The sequence below is a fragment of the Chanodichthys erythropterus genome, chromosome 12 (assembly GCF_024489055.1).
Source record: "Chanodichthys erythropterus isolate Z2021 chromosome 12, ASM2448905v1, whole genome shotgun sequence".
In the NCBI taxonomy this organism is placed as follows: domain Eukaryota; kingdom Metazoa; phylum Chordata; class Actinopteri; order Cypriniformes; family Xenocyprididae; genus Chanodichthys; species Chanodichthys erythropterus.
In genome coordinates, this window is record NC_090232.1 from 50121666 (window position 1) to 50137841 (window position 16176).

At 39.8% G+C, this 16176-nt stretch overlaps 1 protein-coding gene and 1 long non-coding RNA gene across 2 annotated transcripts in view; one reads left to right on the forward strand and one right to left on the reverse strand.

The window, feature by feature from the left end:
- Positions 1-16176, forward strand: part of LOC137032441 (B-cell receptor CD22-like) — a 900294-nt gene that overhangs the window by 397289 nt on the left and 486829 nt on the right. The gene's annotated exons all lie outside the window — the stretch shown is intronic.
- On the reverse strand, positions 100-15872 carry LOC137032062 (uncharacterized). Its single transcript, XR_010896653.1, has 3 exons — positions 15738-15872; positions 515-580; positions 100-371 (listed from the first exon to the last, which is right to left on the reverse strand). It is a non-coding gene; the product is annotated as an uncharacterized lncRNA (long non-coding RNA).

A 16176-nucleotide genomic window follows, 5' to 3' on the forward strand; every position in this document is an offset into this window, starting at 1 on the left:
AACCTCATGAAAGTCACCTGTGACAGTAAGAGACACTCCTGGATCACCAGTCCATTTGTCTTTATTAGTGATGAATCTGAAATAGTACTTGTGTGAATCCTTCAGTGTCACATGACTCAGTCTCATGGTGCAGATCTTCTGTTTATCTCCCAGATACTGAAGCCTCTGACTGTATTCAGGGTCCTCAGACAGATCTGTAAACTCTCTATTATCTCTTGCCAGTGTTTTTGTCCAGAACACTTTCTTGATCTTATGTCTAGTAGGGTATGTATAAGAGCAGCTCATTATCACTGATGAGTCTATCAGTGCACAGATGTGTGAAGGACTGTAACTCACACCCCATTCATCATCATCATCATCACTGAAACCTCCTGAAACACCGAATTCATTGTGAGCAAATGTGTTGTATAATTTGACGGGTATTTTATCCTTAATACATCCTTGAAATATGCAACATGGAATACATCAATGAGTGCAAAACAAATCTACAGAGTGAAGAGTTGCAGTGACTCACCGTGAATCATGAGCAGAAAGATCAGAATAAGAGGAGTCATTCTGACTGACGTCAGCATTGGAACACCTACAACAAACATGCAGAAGATTTTCAAAATGATATTTTTGGTATTTTGTAATTAACCATAATTTGAGCAGTCTCCTACAGTGCATAGAAATCCCCTGTGAGATCGGCAAAGGGGCATCTTGCCAAGTTGGACGCCAACCTGTATCTATTACACACTCAAAAAAATAACTTGTTGGTCTAACTTAATTCAATTATGACACCCATTTCCACACAGTTGAACTGATTTATTTGAACTTAAGCTAGGTTAATTGTACTAATGAGTGAAATTCATCCTAATTGAATGAGATCACACCAGTTTCATTTGACGTATTCTGTGTATGTTTCCTGAACATAATTCATTCTTGTTGATCCAACCAGTGCTTTTTTTTTTTTTTTTTTTTGTTACCATCATGGTGAAGATGTGCGCTTGTGCTTAGGTTTTGAGAAGCTGTTGTACACAGACATACATGTTTCATGACCATTGAGAGGGGAAAAGCTGATGACCATATGTAGACTGTGTAAATTTTGTGCTGGCCCTCAAACTAACTTATTTATATTTCTATAAAAACTAAACTAAAATAACACTTATTTATATGCTAAGTAACATTTATAGCATGCAACTAATGTTCAGATAAAGAACTTCTCATTATTGGCTTGAGCACAGTTAATGCTCGTTGAGAACAATATAAATTTGTTTTACGTAGCCACCTAGAGCCTAACCACAAGGTCTACACTTCAGCATAATGGTAACCTCAAAAAATCGACATAACATAAACTCTTTTAAATGTCAAATATAACTGAACTTCAAACTTTAAAAGGTATTTCCCTTTACTAAAAAACACATTAAACAGCACTTAAGTTCAACATTTACTGTCCCAATCTTTCCCTACGCAAAGCATGCTGGGAACTAGAAATCCACTGCCCAGGTTCAATCAATGCAACATAAATGATTCATGTAGTCCCAACACAAATGGTTTAGGTTGACCTAACATTTTGCAAATTTAATTTCATTTAACATAATACAATTGAGTGCGAATGCCAATTAAGAAAAAAACTAAAGATTTGTGTTGGTTCAGCTTATTTTATTTAAATAAACTGAACAAGCAGCTAGAATCATTTTTTTGAGTGCAGTTTTTCTCAATAATTTTTTGGCTAAATTCTTTCTCTCTCTCTCTCTCTCTCTCTCTCTCTCTCTCTCTCTGGAAAAAATTAAGAGACCACTCCAAGTTCAAAAATCAACGTTAAGTGGTCTCTTTATTTTTTCCAGAGCTATATATATATATATATATATATATATATATATATATATATATATATATATATATATATATATATATATAGTTTCTTGTTCACATCAGATTTAAATTTCTAATTGATTTAAGAAAATCACATGCTTTGGCAGATGTGTGCAAAACTGTAAGTACAACTGTCTACATTTTGCACAGTAACTAAATGCATGAAGCTTGTTGATCAAAACTGATGAGTTCTTCACAACTTCTAAACATCATTTCATCATGTGAGCCACCACACACAAAATGATCCTTTCAGTTATCAAAATCTGTCACACATGCATGTATATTCCATATCTGACATGAAATGTTTAAATTAGCAAATGGCCTGCTATTGTAATGAAATAAAAATCACATTTTACCAATCAACCAACTGAGTTTAGAAGCATGTATATGCCCACTTACGTCCAGAAGACGTCTTTTTGAGGTCTTGTCTCAGGTTGAAAAGACGTCCACTGTGGGGCCAGAATGAAAGTTTTTATGACGTCTTTTTTTGACGTCTTCTGGACATCCGATATAAACGAACACGCAGAATCACCAAAGGAGAAAAGTCACAATTTTTAAGCCACCATCGTGGAGATGAGTGTTTGCTTTAGTTGGGCTCTTGTTAGAGTTTGTTTGAGCAGTTAACTGAGTCATAACAGCCAAACAAGTAAAGAGAAATGATCAGGTGTTGATTATGGTCTCACATAATCATTATTTGATCTGAATCACTGAACTCATTTAGAGCCCACTCTCTGAGTTAGATTTACATTATTGATTACAGCAGCACTGTGATTCTACAGCAGAAGATCAGCTTTATCAATATAATATAAAGGATTCACATGATAAAAAAAAAAGAACTTTCTTTTAGGCACACACAGAAATCAAGAATCAGCCTGTGAATCTCAATGACGGTAACAAGCAACATATTCTGATCAACAGATCAACTCTGAACATAAGAAAACAAACTACTAAAAAGTCACATAAACAGAATAAAATAAAATATGAGGATAGATGGAATAGATCTGAGGAAAGATATGAGGATATGATGGAAATTACTAAGACAATTAAGCTCATAATTTATTCATGCAGCAATGCATGATGGGAGCCATGGATGAATTTTGATTGGTGGCTCCCAGAATGGACTGCAACATGCTTTATGATGGCAACCACTGTTGAGATTCACAGGCTGATTCTTGATGTTTGTGTGTGCCTAAAATGAAGATTTTGTTTTTTGTTCAACACAACTTTTCTGAAATCATTTGAGTCATAATGTAAAAGCTGATCCTTTGCTGTAGAATCACACTTCTGCTGTAATCAATAATGTAAATCTAACTCAGAGATTGAGCTCTAAATGAGTTCAGTGATTCAGATCAAATAATGATTATGTGAGACCATAATCAACACCTGATCATTTCTCTTTACTTGTTCGGCTGTTATGACTCAGTTAACTGCTCAAACAAACTCTAATATTAATAAGGCAAGGGTCAAGAGTAGAGGTGGGCAGATCGATACTAATATCGATAATATCGATACCAACGTTGGTATCGGTATTGATCGATACCAACGTGAAAATATCGATACTTAAGTTTCAGTTTCTCTCGTTTTGCGACCTGGCCGTGTTTGTCAAAATGCTGCTGCTGTCACAGAGCAGAGCAAGCTCTCAAGAGTGCTGCTCGTGCTCGACACTGCTCTCCTCCCCCTCTCCTGTGTTGTACCGTCACGTGACTCACCACTAGCGCTACCACCAGCAGGCGCGCGCGCCTCTCAGCCGCGCATTTCTAACAGCAGTCAGTCAGAGGCGGAGAATGGCAGCAGAGAGAAAGAGGAGCGTTGTATGGCTGTATTTTCAGGCCGAAAATGAGACAACAGCGACTTGTACCATTTGTAGAAAGTCTTTAAAATACAGTGGCAATACAACTAATTTGTACAAACATATGAAAAATCACGGACCAGAAAATGCAGAGCTGCAGAAACGGAGAGAGGAGGAGAAAAATCCCCCTACCCCACCCCCTGGCCCCGACAGACCCGCGACTCAGAGGCAGAAGTCACTGCCAGAGGCATTTCAGTTTGGCAGAGAATATCCAGGTAGATAAGAGTGATGAAAGACATATTTTAGTCATCTTCAGCATTAGTTAATAATAATTAATAACTGGTCATTTGTTACTTTAGTCAACTTAAGAATTATGCTAAGACCTAGAAGTAATACATTCATTCCATTGAAGCGTGTTATTTAAATGAATACATTTACTGGAACTGAAACGAATATACTGAATATAATGTAGGTCATATTTGATATTTGAATATAATTACCCTTTTTGTGTTAGCTGTGAAAGGGATACTAGTTTCTATATTTAAACTACACGTAGATGTGCACCAGACTTAATTATTTTTATTATTTATTATTTTATCAATAGCTGATTCTCCAAGAGCAGTGGATATTACAAGGCGCCTATCAGAAATGATTGTGAAGGACCTGCAGCCTCTTTCCATAGTGGAAGATGTCGGCTTCAGGAATTTTGTAAAGACACTTGAGCCACGGTACAAAATTCCAAGTAGGAAAACTCTGATGGAGGGGAAACTACCTGCACTTTATGAAGAGTGCTCCTCTAAGGTCAGAAAGGCATTAAGCAGTGTGGACAATGTTGTGCTGACAACTGACATGTGGACATCAACAGCGACAGAGGCATATTTAACAGTCTCATGCCACATCATAGATGAAAACTGGCAAATGCTGGCATACGTGCTTGAAACGTGCTCTGTTTCTGGACAACACACTGCAGACAATATTTGTTCGCAGTTAACCAGAATTGCGGAAGAATGGAGCATTTCAGAAAAGATTCAGGCTGTAGTAACAGACAATGGCGCCAACATGGTTGCTGCTGTGCGTAAAGCTGGTTGGTCACACTACCCATGTTTCGCACACACTTTAAATTTGGTGGTGAAAGACTCTCTCAAGGCTCACCCTGACATACTAGAACTCCAGAAGAGAAGTAGTGCTATAGTTACTTTCTTTCACCACAGCACTAGAGCTGCAGACAAGCTAAAAGAAATCCAAAAGCAGCAGAAGTTCCCTGAACATAAACTCCTTCAAGCAGTTGAGACAAGGTGGAACTCTGTCTTCTACATGTGGGAGAGATTGTTGGAGCAAAAAGAGGCAGTTACCACAGTTCTCTGTCTACTTGGCAAGAGCTCGCTTTGCTTGAATGAGGAGCAATGGTCTGTTATCAGTCTCTCTATTGACGCACTGAGACCATTTGAAGAAGCAACCAGGGAGGTATCTACTGAAAAACATGTTTCAGTTTCGAAGGTGATTCCCCTGGTTTCAGTGCTCCTGAGAACTGCTTTAGCTTCTGAGCGACAAGGTAGCAAGCTAGCTGCTGAGCTGTCAGCACAATGCCATCATCGTTTCAGGTCTATTGAGACATTTTATGGTCTTGCTGTCAGCACCTATCTGGACATTCGATTTAAAAACCTGGGATTCCGTGACTCTGCAAATGTTGAGCCTGTAAAAGCTCGACTCATTACAGAAATGCAGTCAATGAGTGAGACCTCAGCACCTTCAACATCTGGATTAAGCTCTGCCACCAGCTCTGCCACCAGCTCTGCCACCAGCTCTGCTTCAGCCCCTACAACTAGTTCAAGCTTGTCTGCAGGGGCTCCTGCATCCCCACCTGCAGCAAAAGGTGGGATATGGGAAAATTTTGACTCTCAGGTCCTTGCATCTCAGCGGCATCGGACAACTAGCACAGATGCACTAATTGAACTGCGCAGGTACTCAGAAGAGAGGCCAATTCCTCGTAATCAGGATACACTACTTTGGTGGAAAAACAACGCACAAACATTCCCCTCTCTTAGCAAACTTGCGAAGAAAAACCTGGGAGTGGTTGCAACATCAGTGCCAGCTGAGAGGATTTTTTCAAAGGCAGGACAGTTAATTAGTCACAGGCGATCTGCAATAAAGGCAAAAAATGTGAACATGATTCTGTTCCTGAACAAAAACCTCTAACCAAAACCTCTTTTCTGCACAGGGGAACAGGGACCACAGGGGATTCTGGGAGTATTTCTTTGAACTGAAGGCTTTGGGTGTTGTTTAATTTTTACATTTTATATTTTGTATTTACAGTAATTGGTTTTTATTTATGATTATTTTTTTTTTTTTAAATCCTGAAAAGAAGTGCACTAAAGAGGAGAAACGTTATTTTGTTCTCATTATATCGTATTACAAGGAGAATTTGTTTTACATTTTTTATATTTATTGTGAAGTAAAACTTTGACTTTGTTTATTTAAGAAAAAAATCCTGAAAAGAAGTGCACTAAAGAGGAGAAACATTTTTTGTTAACATGCTACTTGAAAAGAGAATTTGTTTTTACATTTTTTATATTTGTGAAGTAATCATTTTGTAACTTTGTTTATTTAAATAAAACAGAAGTAACCAAAAGTTGTTTCTGAACAAAAGCTTTTGTAGTACTGATTAATAACCCAAAATGCAAATCACAAAAACAAATTAAAAGTCATGAAAATTCATTTAGATTTAGGTTGAAGATGCATCCACCTTAATTATTAAAAAGTATCAGTATTGGTATCGGTATCGGTATCGGTATCGGTATCAGTATCGGTATCGGTATCGGCGATACTGGCCCTGTATTTACTTGGTATCGGATCGATACCAAATCTAGCAGTATCGCACACCTCTAGTCAAGAGTCCAACTAAAGCAAACACTCATCTCCACGATGGTGGCTTAAAAATTGTGACTTTTCACCTTTGGTGATTCTGCGTGTTCGTTTATATCGGATGTCCAGAAGACGTCAAAAAAAGACGTCATAAAAACTTTCATTCTGGCCCCTCAGTGGACGTCTTTTCAACCTGAGACAAGACCTCAAAAAGACGTCTTCTGGACGTAATTTGCTCAGTGGGTGGAGTTGGCCCAACACAATCACTACTATTTGTGAAAATGGAGGTACGTCACAACCCTAAACAGCAGCAGCTATACAGTACATTTATTTTTGTATAAATACGTTACATACAGTAGGTGGACAACCAAAATGGGTATTACCGGTGCGCATATCGCCGCCGCAGGGCCGCTGCGTTAACTGAAATTCAGTCGCGTGTAAAAAACTACCGCCAGGTGGCGCAAAGGGACGGATTGGAAAGTGACTGTAATAATACAATGTTGGTTTGTAAACGGAGATGAAAGGACGAAGTAAAACAGCAATAACATTATAATATAACATTTTAACATCCTTAAAAACCATTAGAAAACTTAAAGTGAGAGTTAATTTCAAAACGTGGGATAATCTTAGGCTACTCTATGCATCAAAAATTAAAAGAAAGACCTTTACACAAAGTCTTACTGCATGCTATTGTCATTACTACGCATATATATATATATATATATATATATATATATATATATATATATATATATACATATAGCAAAAAAAAAAAAAAAAATTCTTCAAGTTCCATATGCGGAGCGAAATGAGAACGGTCCAGCATTAAGACTGCATTAAGAGCAATTATTCTTATTAACTGCTATTGTTCTTGATTATTTTAATTGTTTAAAAATTGTTTTTAATTGTTTTAATTTTTTTTTTTTTTTTTTTTTTTTTTTGGCTATTAGGTCTATAGCCTATGCTATGTTATGTTTAGTGATGTTGATGTCGCAGACTAAAATACCGGCAGGAGTAAATATTTAGGCTAATTTACTCATTAAAAACAAAGGTGTTCATCAGTGATTGTACATGAAGAGCAAGGACACATTGTGTGCATTTTGTTTTGTGCTTTTACCAGACCGAAACGCTCGATTGTCTGTGTGAAAACTGTGCGTGTGCACGAGCGCCAAGAGACCTGATAACAGCAGCAACGAGCACTGGCCATGATTTCAGAAACAACACGTTCCAGCGGATAGATCGCCTCTTATTTAACACAGACCTAACAGTTATATCTTATCGAATTGAGATATTTCTTTCTTTTTAGGTACAATTATTCGTTGAGTTTAAGCTCACTTGTGAGACGTTTCAGATTCTCGCAGAGAGACAGCTGAAAGCGCACCCTGTTTTCTATTTTATTTTATTTTATTTTTCAAAAGTACAAGGATTTGTTGTTATTGTGAGCGTACACAAATATAAGTAGACCATTTGTAGTCTTGCACTAATCTGTAGGCTATCGCCAAAAATGACGGAAGGCCTGTTTTAAGTTCTTTCTGTCATGAGGAGAAAATCCATCAGAAAGCGCAGACACTTTCGTCGGCCAGAGGGATAAAAATGTAAACAATTTAGTTTCATATTTATGTTTAAATATTGGGATATTTCCTATTATTATTTTTATTATTATTTTTAATTTCACCTATGTTGATTATTTAAAGTGAATAGCATGACAGATGCACAATGTCGGGAGACATAGGCTAAGTCATAAGTCGAGACTTAAGTCGGGAGACTTAGACATAAGTTTGACACTTCATTAAGTTTTGTTATATAGTAAGTCTTTCTTTAAAGTGAATTTCGTTTTGTAGAAATTGTATCTTAATTTCAATCAATGTTTCATCAACCAATTGCCTATATTTAGGCCTAATAATTAGGAAGAAAACCAAGAACGTCGGGTGTGGAATGGATTGCGTAACAAACAAACCCATGTTTCCGCGGCCTTTGAATCAGGTTGAATCAATATACGTCTTTCTGTTTTAATTACATTTATTTATTACTTTATTACATGTCTTTATTACTTAAATAATTGATAAGATGTTTTTGGTCGAACAATATATTTTAGCTGGTCTAGTTAGACACAAATTTGCGTAGTGGCTTATTGTGCAAACTTTTTTTTCCTACCACACGCCAAACTCATAACATTTCTTGCAGATTTAAAAAAAAAAAAAAAAAAAAAAAAAAACCACGACGCTCCGACTTTTAAAAAATCCCTCCTTGCTCCAGTCAAAACTTCGCACATACTCTGCTCTGCAGCAGCAGACGCTGGCAAACGCGCGGGGGGTGGGTTGAACCCATTCGGAACTTCTGCAAATCCCCATAACACAAACAAATAAAGAAACTTACTGCAAATACTCATAACAGAGTCTAACAATTGTGTATTTCGTTAGCTTATTTCATATGATCAGATCAGGATGTAAAAATTAACAAAAAGCACCAAGATTGCAAAAAGGTCTGTCAGGCGCATAGCTTAGGCTAATATTTTGAGTCTCCCGCCCTCTGGATTAATGGCTTTGGTGACAAACATTTTACACAAAGCGTCCTTCCTCCTATCTCGAACTTGTCAATTGTTGCAGAGCAAGCACTGTTAGGTTGGGTGAATGCTTTTTATTCACACAGGATAATGTAAAAATTATACATATAAATGGAACACAATCGGTTTGTTGTTTTTGTTTGTTTTTCTTTAACATTTTTATTTTATTTCTTTGTCTTTAAGGAACATTGGATGGCAGTAAAGATTCTGTACAGTTATTGTTCTAATAATACGGAGCCATAATGTTACATATATTGGTCGATTCTTTCAAGCTGCTTTACATCTTAACCACAGTTCGCAACATCGGCAGTTATTGAAATGAACTGAATCAACACAGCAAAAACCAAGACTGGGTTTGTACGGTTCATTTGAAGTATAATTTAATGATTTATGTTGTGATTTTATAGAGGTACAATGTACAGATGCTTATATGTTTTGCATAAAATAAGAATATTTAATAAAGAATCTTAAACTTAAACATTAACACATTAAAATCGTCTGATGATCTTACAGTAGTTAACATGAGCCCATTGTAAGCAATGTATTACCATTACATCATGGGCATACGGGACACCCCCGCAGCCCCCATCCTATGATGGGCCCCGGCGCAGATTATTTACTATTTAGCCTTTGCTTTTTTAGAACTGAACTCAATTGACTAAAGATGAAAATAAAGCATCCAACTGAAGCCCAAAAATGCAAGCAGAATACCACAGAAACTAGTGCTAAATTACCACAAAAGGGGGAAAAAATTCACTGTTGTTTCCATCGCCGTTTGTAAGGTAGCCAAGACAACAGCAAGCTTTGATGCGCTGTGCTACTGTGTTACTGTTAGCGGTCGTGTGCCGAGACAAATAAATATGTTCGGTCTTTGCGGCTGAGATATTATTATTATTATTATTAACATTATTATTATTATTATATTGCCCAAACGTAAATATCCCAGTCAATAAGTCTAGAGTTAGGCTATTTCTTTATTCTTTTACTGTAAATACATGAATTTAATTTAGGCCTATATCATTTGATGCACCGATAGAAATTACTGAAAATTTGCAGCCGAAACAGCAATTTATGCTTGTCTAGAAGGGAACCTTATATAGCCTATATGCGCAAATTTGTGTCTAACTTAGAATTTAGACGGGCTAAAATATATTGTTAGACCAAAACATCTTATCAATTAATTAAGCAATAAAGACATGTATTTGATAAATTTAATAAAAACAGAAAGACGTCTATATTCAAAGGCCGCGGAAAGATGGTTTCGTTTGTTACGCACTTCAATCCATTCCACACCCGACGTTCTTGGTTTTCTTCCTAATTATTAAATATAGGCAATTGGTTGATGAAACATTGATTGAAATTAAGATACAATTTCTACAAAACAAAATTCACTTTAATGAAAGACTTACTATAAAACAAAACTTAATGAAGTGGTCAAACTTATGTCTGACCCGCTGCATTTGTCTCTCAACATAATTAACATTGGTGACATCTTAAAAATATATATTAGGCTATAGCCCAATATTTAAATATAAATATGAAACTAAATTGGCTACATATTTATCCCTCTGGTCGAAGAAAGCGCCGGCGCGTTCTGATGGATTTTCTCCTCATGACAGAAACAACTTAAAACAGGCCTTCCGTCATTTTTGGCGATAGCCTACAGATTGATGCAAGACTACAAATGGTCTACTTTTATTTGTGTACGCTCACAATAACAACAAAACCTTTTGAATAAAAAATAAAAAATAAAATAAATAAAAAACAGGGTGCGCTTTTAGCTGTCTCTCGGCGAGAATCTGAAACGTCTCAAAAAACTTAAACTCAGCGAATAATTGTACCTAAAAACAAAGAAATATCTCAATTCGATCATAAATTCGTAGGTTTGTGTTAAATAAGAGGCGATCTATCCGCTGGAATGTGTTGTTTCTGAATTTGATATTTGATATTTTAAGGAATAGAATACACTCATGCATTTAAATGCGGCTGCAGTTGCAGTTTTTTATGACGTTTTTATTAATTCGTCCATTCTTTTTAGTTTTAATGATTTAGCTAAATCGTGCCTTATTAATGGGAGTGACTCACGTTTTACTAAAATAAAGGATATAATTCATGAAACACGCAACAATTTATTAATCAGTGTCCAAACAGATATATTTTTCCTAAGTAGTTATCTGTCAAATAAAGGACAGGTAACGAATAACAAAGTATGTGCGTGTCAAAAATGCATGCTGTTTTATTTAAGGATTTTAAAATATAAATAAAAAATATATTTGTGATAAATATAGGCCTAATATGTGAGAAAATTGACATTTTGCATAAAGATAAATGTGCTTTGATGCATTTGTTGGATAACATGTGGTTAAAGCGCCACTCAGCGGTCTAAAGCTGCAAATGCACTTTGCGTCGCGGCGGCGGCGGCAAGCGCGGCGGTAGAAACACCGTTTTGGATGGCCACCTACTGTATAAATCCAAGTTGCTTGTTGTGGAAGAGCAATATGAAGATATGTAAGAATGTGTGGTGGTGTTCGGAGAAGACATAATAAATGAACAGCTAAGAATGTTCAGTTTATATGTCACATATTTCTACAAAAAGAAATAAAAATGTTAATTTTCAAGCTTCAAGCTTTTGATTACTACAGTACAGAGTTTTCCCAGTAAATTTAACCTGCTGTTGAAATCTGTATCTAAAAAGCTCATTGAGATACACACAAGCATTCAGCTAGACAGAACTGAAATATTTCCATGGTGAAAAAAACATCTCAAGATTTTGACCACACTTTTTATTTTGGTGGCATTTGTCAACTTACTGACTGTCACGATCATTGCCCGTTCCTGTTCACTCCGGACTACATTTCCCATGATCCTCCATTGCTCATCACCTGCACTCACTTCACAATCACTCCACACTAATCACCACACCCAGCTGCCACACATTACCTGGACTATAAAAGACTCACACACACACCACCTCACCGCGAAGTCTTGATTACTCTTGTGTCAATTCTGAGCGTTTGTATCCTGTCTGCCTGTCTGTCTGTTATTGATCCCTGCCTGTTTCCGGTTTATGATTCTCTGCCTTCTGCCTTTGGACTGTTTATTGTTATCTGGACTGTGAACGATATCTGCCTGCCCTGATCTACTGCCTGTACCCTGACTACGATTCTGCCTGTCCCTTGCTGTTCCTGTTTGTTCCTGATTGATCCTGCCTGTACGATCACGCTCACTGTAAATACAAGCTGCAAATGGATCTCTGCCTCAGTCCCGCTTCGTTACAGAAGACTTCGCCACTACCAAGATCCAGCAGCTACCGTGAGTGTTCCTGTCTCAACAAATATGAACCCATCTGCCAAATTAATAGGTCTCCGTCAAGGGGACAGATCCATTGAGAACTATGTCATGGACTTTATTGAACTGGCACCGTTAACCTGTTTTAATGAGGAGTGCCTAATGATATTTTTTCGCGGTGGACTATCTGACCCGATCAGTGCTGTCATGCCGCTACACGATCCAAACGGGACGTTGGAACAGTATATTGAACAGGCTTTACTACTGAGCGGCTTTACTACCTTTACTGTGGGTGTCGCAGAAGAACACGACACCATGCTTAATCACGTAATGGCCGCCGCATCAAAGAACACTCACAAAATGGTGGCCACCATCACAACAACACCAGTCCACGTCTCCGCTGATCGCCCAGAGTCACGTCACGTCTCCGCTGATCGCCCAGAGTCACGTCACGTCTCCGCTGATCGCCCAGAGTCACGTCACGTCTCCGCTGATCGCCCAGAGTCACGTCACGTCTCCGCTGATCGCCCAGAGTCACATCGCGTCTCCGCTGATCGCCCAGAGCCACGTCACGTTTCTGGATCCGTCCAAGGGCGCAGAGGATTACGTTCCAGTGTGGCTGATCTTCCTCTGACTACAGTCTGAGCAGCTGGCATCCCCAAGTCCTCGCCGGCCACTTCGCTCTCAAACCAGTCGGCCGCTTCACTCTCAAGCCCGGCGGTCGCTTCGCACTCAAGCCCGGCGGTCGCTTCGCACTCAGGCCAACCGCCCGCTACCCTCTCAAGCCCGGTGGACGCTTCGCTCTCAAGCCTGCCGGACGCTTCGCTCTCGAGCCTGCCGGACGCTTCGCTCTCGAGCCTGCCGGACGCTTCGCTCTCGAGCCTGCCGGACGCTTCGCTCTCAAGCTCGCCTGTTGCAACGCTCTCAAGCTCGCCTGTTGCAACGCTCTCAAGCTCGCCTGTTGCAACGCACTCAAGCGCCCTGGACGCGATGGACAAGATGGCTGCTTTGCCAGTGCCTACGGGCAAGATGGCCGCCCCTTCGGTGCTCACGGAGGTAGGGGGCGTTCCAGCCATTGAGTCCGCTCCAGAACCCGCTTCAGCCAGTGAGTTTGCTCCAGAGACCGCCCCAGTCGGTGAACCATCGCCTCACTCTCGGAGGAAGAGGAGGAGGAGGAAGAAGGCGTCCTCCTCTCCTCAAGACGCAGACGCCGTTCAAGAGGCCGCTGTGGGCCTGGAGACCACTCCAGAGGTCTCTCCTGCTCCGCCCAAGCGTCATGCTCTACCAGCACCGCCTAAACGTCTTGCCCTGCCGGCGCCACCCGAGCTCCTCGCCCTGCCGGCGCCACCCGAGCTCCTCGCCCTGCCGCCATCCACACTTCCAGCCCTGCCAGCACCACCCACGCTTCCAGCCCTGCCAGCGCCGCTCAAACTCCTTGCGCTGCCAGCGCCATTCAGGCGTCTTGCCCTGCCGGCTTCACCCACATGCCTGGCCCTGCCGGCGCCACCCGAACTCCTTGCCCACGAACCTGCGACGGGCCCCGCTGAAATCCCCAAGAACTTTTTTGGGGGGGGCAGTATACCTAGGGGTGGGGAGCTGGTGGGTGGGGACCCTGCCCAGCCACTGCTGTCAGGGCCATTTATGGACTGTTGCCCACTAGGGCCATTTATGGACTCATTGCTGCGGCTGCCCAAGCCACCTGACCTGCCGTGGTTGCCCAAGCCACCTGATCTGCCGTGGTTGCCCAAGCCACCTGACCTGCCGTGGTGACCCAAGCCGCCTGACCTGCCGTGGTGACCCAAGCCACCTGACCTGCCGTGGTTACCCAGGCCACTTGACCTGCCGTGGTTGCCCAAGCCACCTGACCTGCCGTGGTTACCCAGGCCACCTGACCTGCCGTGGCCGCCTGAGCCACCTGACCTGCCGCGGTTGCCCGAACCACCTGACCCACCGTGGCTGCCTGAGTCCCTGGGGCTGCATTGGAGATTCCGTCCCCATCTGCCGTTAGATCTCCAATGCACCCACCCCCCCCTCCCTAGCTGTTCCTTTTACGGCACGAGGACGCGCCTTCCGGGAGGGGGGCGTTATGTCACGATCATTGCCTGTTCCTGTTCACTCCGGACTACATTTCCCATGATCCTCCATTGCTCATCACCTGCACTCACTTCACAATCACTCCACACTAATCACCACACCCAGCTGCCACACTTTACCTGGACTATAAAAGACTCACACACACACCACCTCACCGCGAAGTCTTGATTACTCTTGTGTCAATTCTGAGCGTTTGTATCCTGTCTGCCTGTCTGTTATTGATCCCTGCCTGTTTCCGGTTTATGATTCTCTGCCTTCTGCCTTTGGACTGTTTATTGTTATCTGGACTGTGAACGATATCTGCCTGCCCTGATCTACTGCCTGTACCCTGACTACGATTCTGCCTGTCCCTTGCTGTTCCTGTTTGTTCCTGATTGACCCTGCCTGTACGACCACGCTCACTGTAAATACAAGCTGCAAATGGATCTCTGCCTCAGTCCCGCTTCGTTACACTGACACAATAGCTAAGTTTGAAGCATGTTGTTTTGGGTGAGTAACAACATTTTACAGACATGCAATGAAGAGTTGTGACATCTTTACAGTTCAGAGACTTTTTGAAAAATGTGCCAAAGCGATTGAGAAAACTGTAAACTTCAGGCAATATCATTTAAACCTGTTTCTTTAAAGACTTTGTCTTAATCTGACCCTGACCTTTAATCATATGTAAATCCATCTTAAAAAAATATGAATTATCGTGATTAAAATGTTCATAATTTATTAGTGAAGTAAATCTAATCCAGTATGCCAAGAAGAAGTGGACAGTGATTATTTATACAGCTTTTTAGAGAAGCTACAGTGTTATAGATTTTTATCATTCCATGTTGACAGGAGCTATTATTAAATACAGTCTTGCTTAATCTTGTTAGAAAATTTTACTTGAGCAAAAGCTGGCTCAGCTTACCCCAATGCCGTAACTAGATGTAGTTTGAATGATTGAATCATATAAACAACTGATAATGGGTTTGAAAAATACTAAAAGAAGGGAATATGGATGCCTCTCGTAGGCCTCAGATATGCTTTAAAAGCTAGCTAGAACTGCAGTTTGTCTTTTTCCCCTTTCTCCTCCGTTTCCCTCTAAAATCGTACTGTATTTTCCATTAGTTTATCATATCTAAGTACTTTTTGTTGTTTTTATTGTAATTTTTCCTATAATTGTTTTACTACTACTAATTTTATCGACTGTTCTTTTTGTTCTAAAGTTTTTTTTTTTCTCTGCAAAAACATCAAAACTAATAAAGATAAAAAAAAAATACTACAAGAAGAGAGAAATATGAAAGTCTGTCTTACCGTGCTCCTTAACGTAGTGACCAAATGACAAATAATGAGATCAGGGCCAACATGTAGCTCTGAACCGCATCATGGTAAACCAACATGATTTAACTTCCTCTTCTTGAGTGAGTCTTTTGGTTTGTGACAAAAAATGAGAAACATTGGTAATAATTTATTTTACAGTGTCATTGTTACAAATTTACATGTAGTTACTTTAGTAAAGTATACATAGTTAGATGCAACTAACCCTAAACCAGACCCTAATCTTACCCCTATAGTAAGTACATGTAGTTACTTAATATTCACCAGTTCTTAAATGTATAATTACACTGTAATAAGACACCTTAAAATAAAGTGTAACTGAAACTTTGAAGAACTTTATAGATAGATAGATAGATAGTTCAGGCAGACTATAGATATTTTTTTTCAGTTCTAGTAAAGACTATTTGACCTTAAT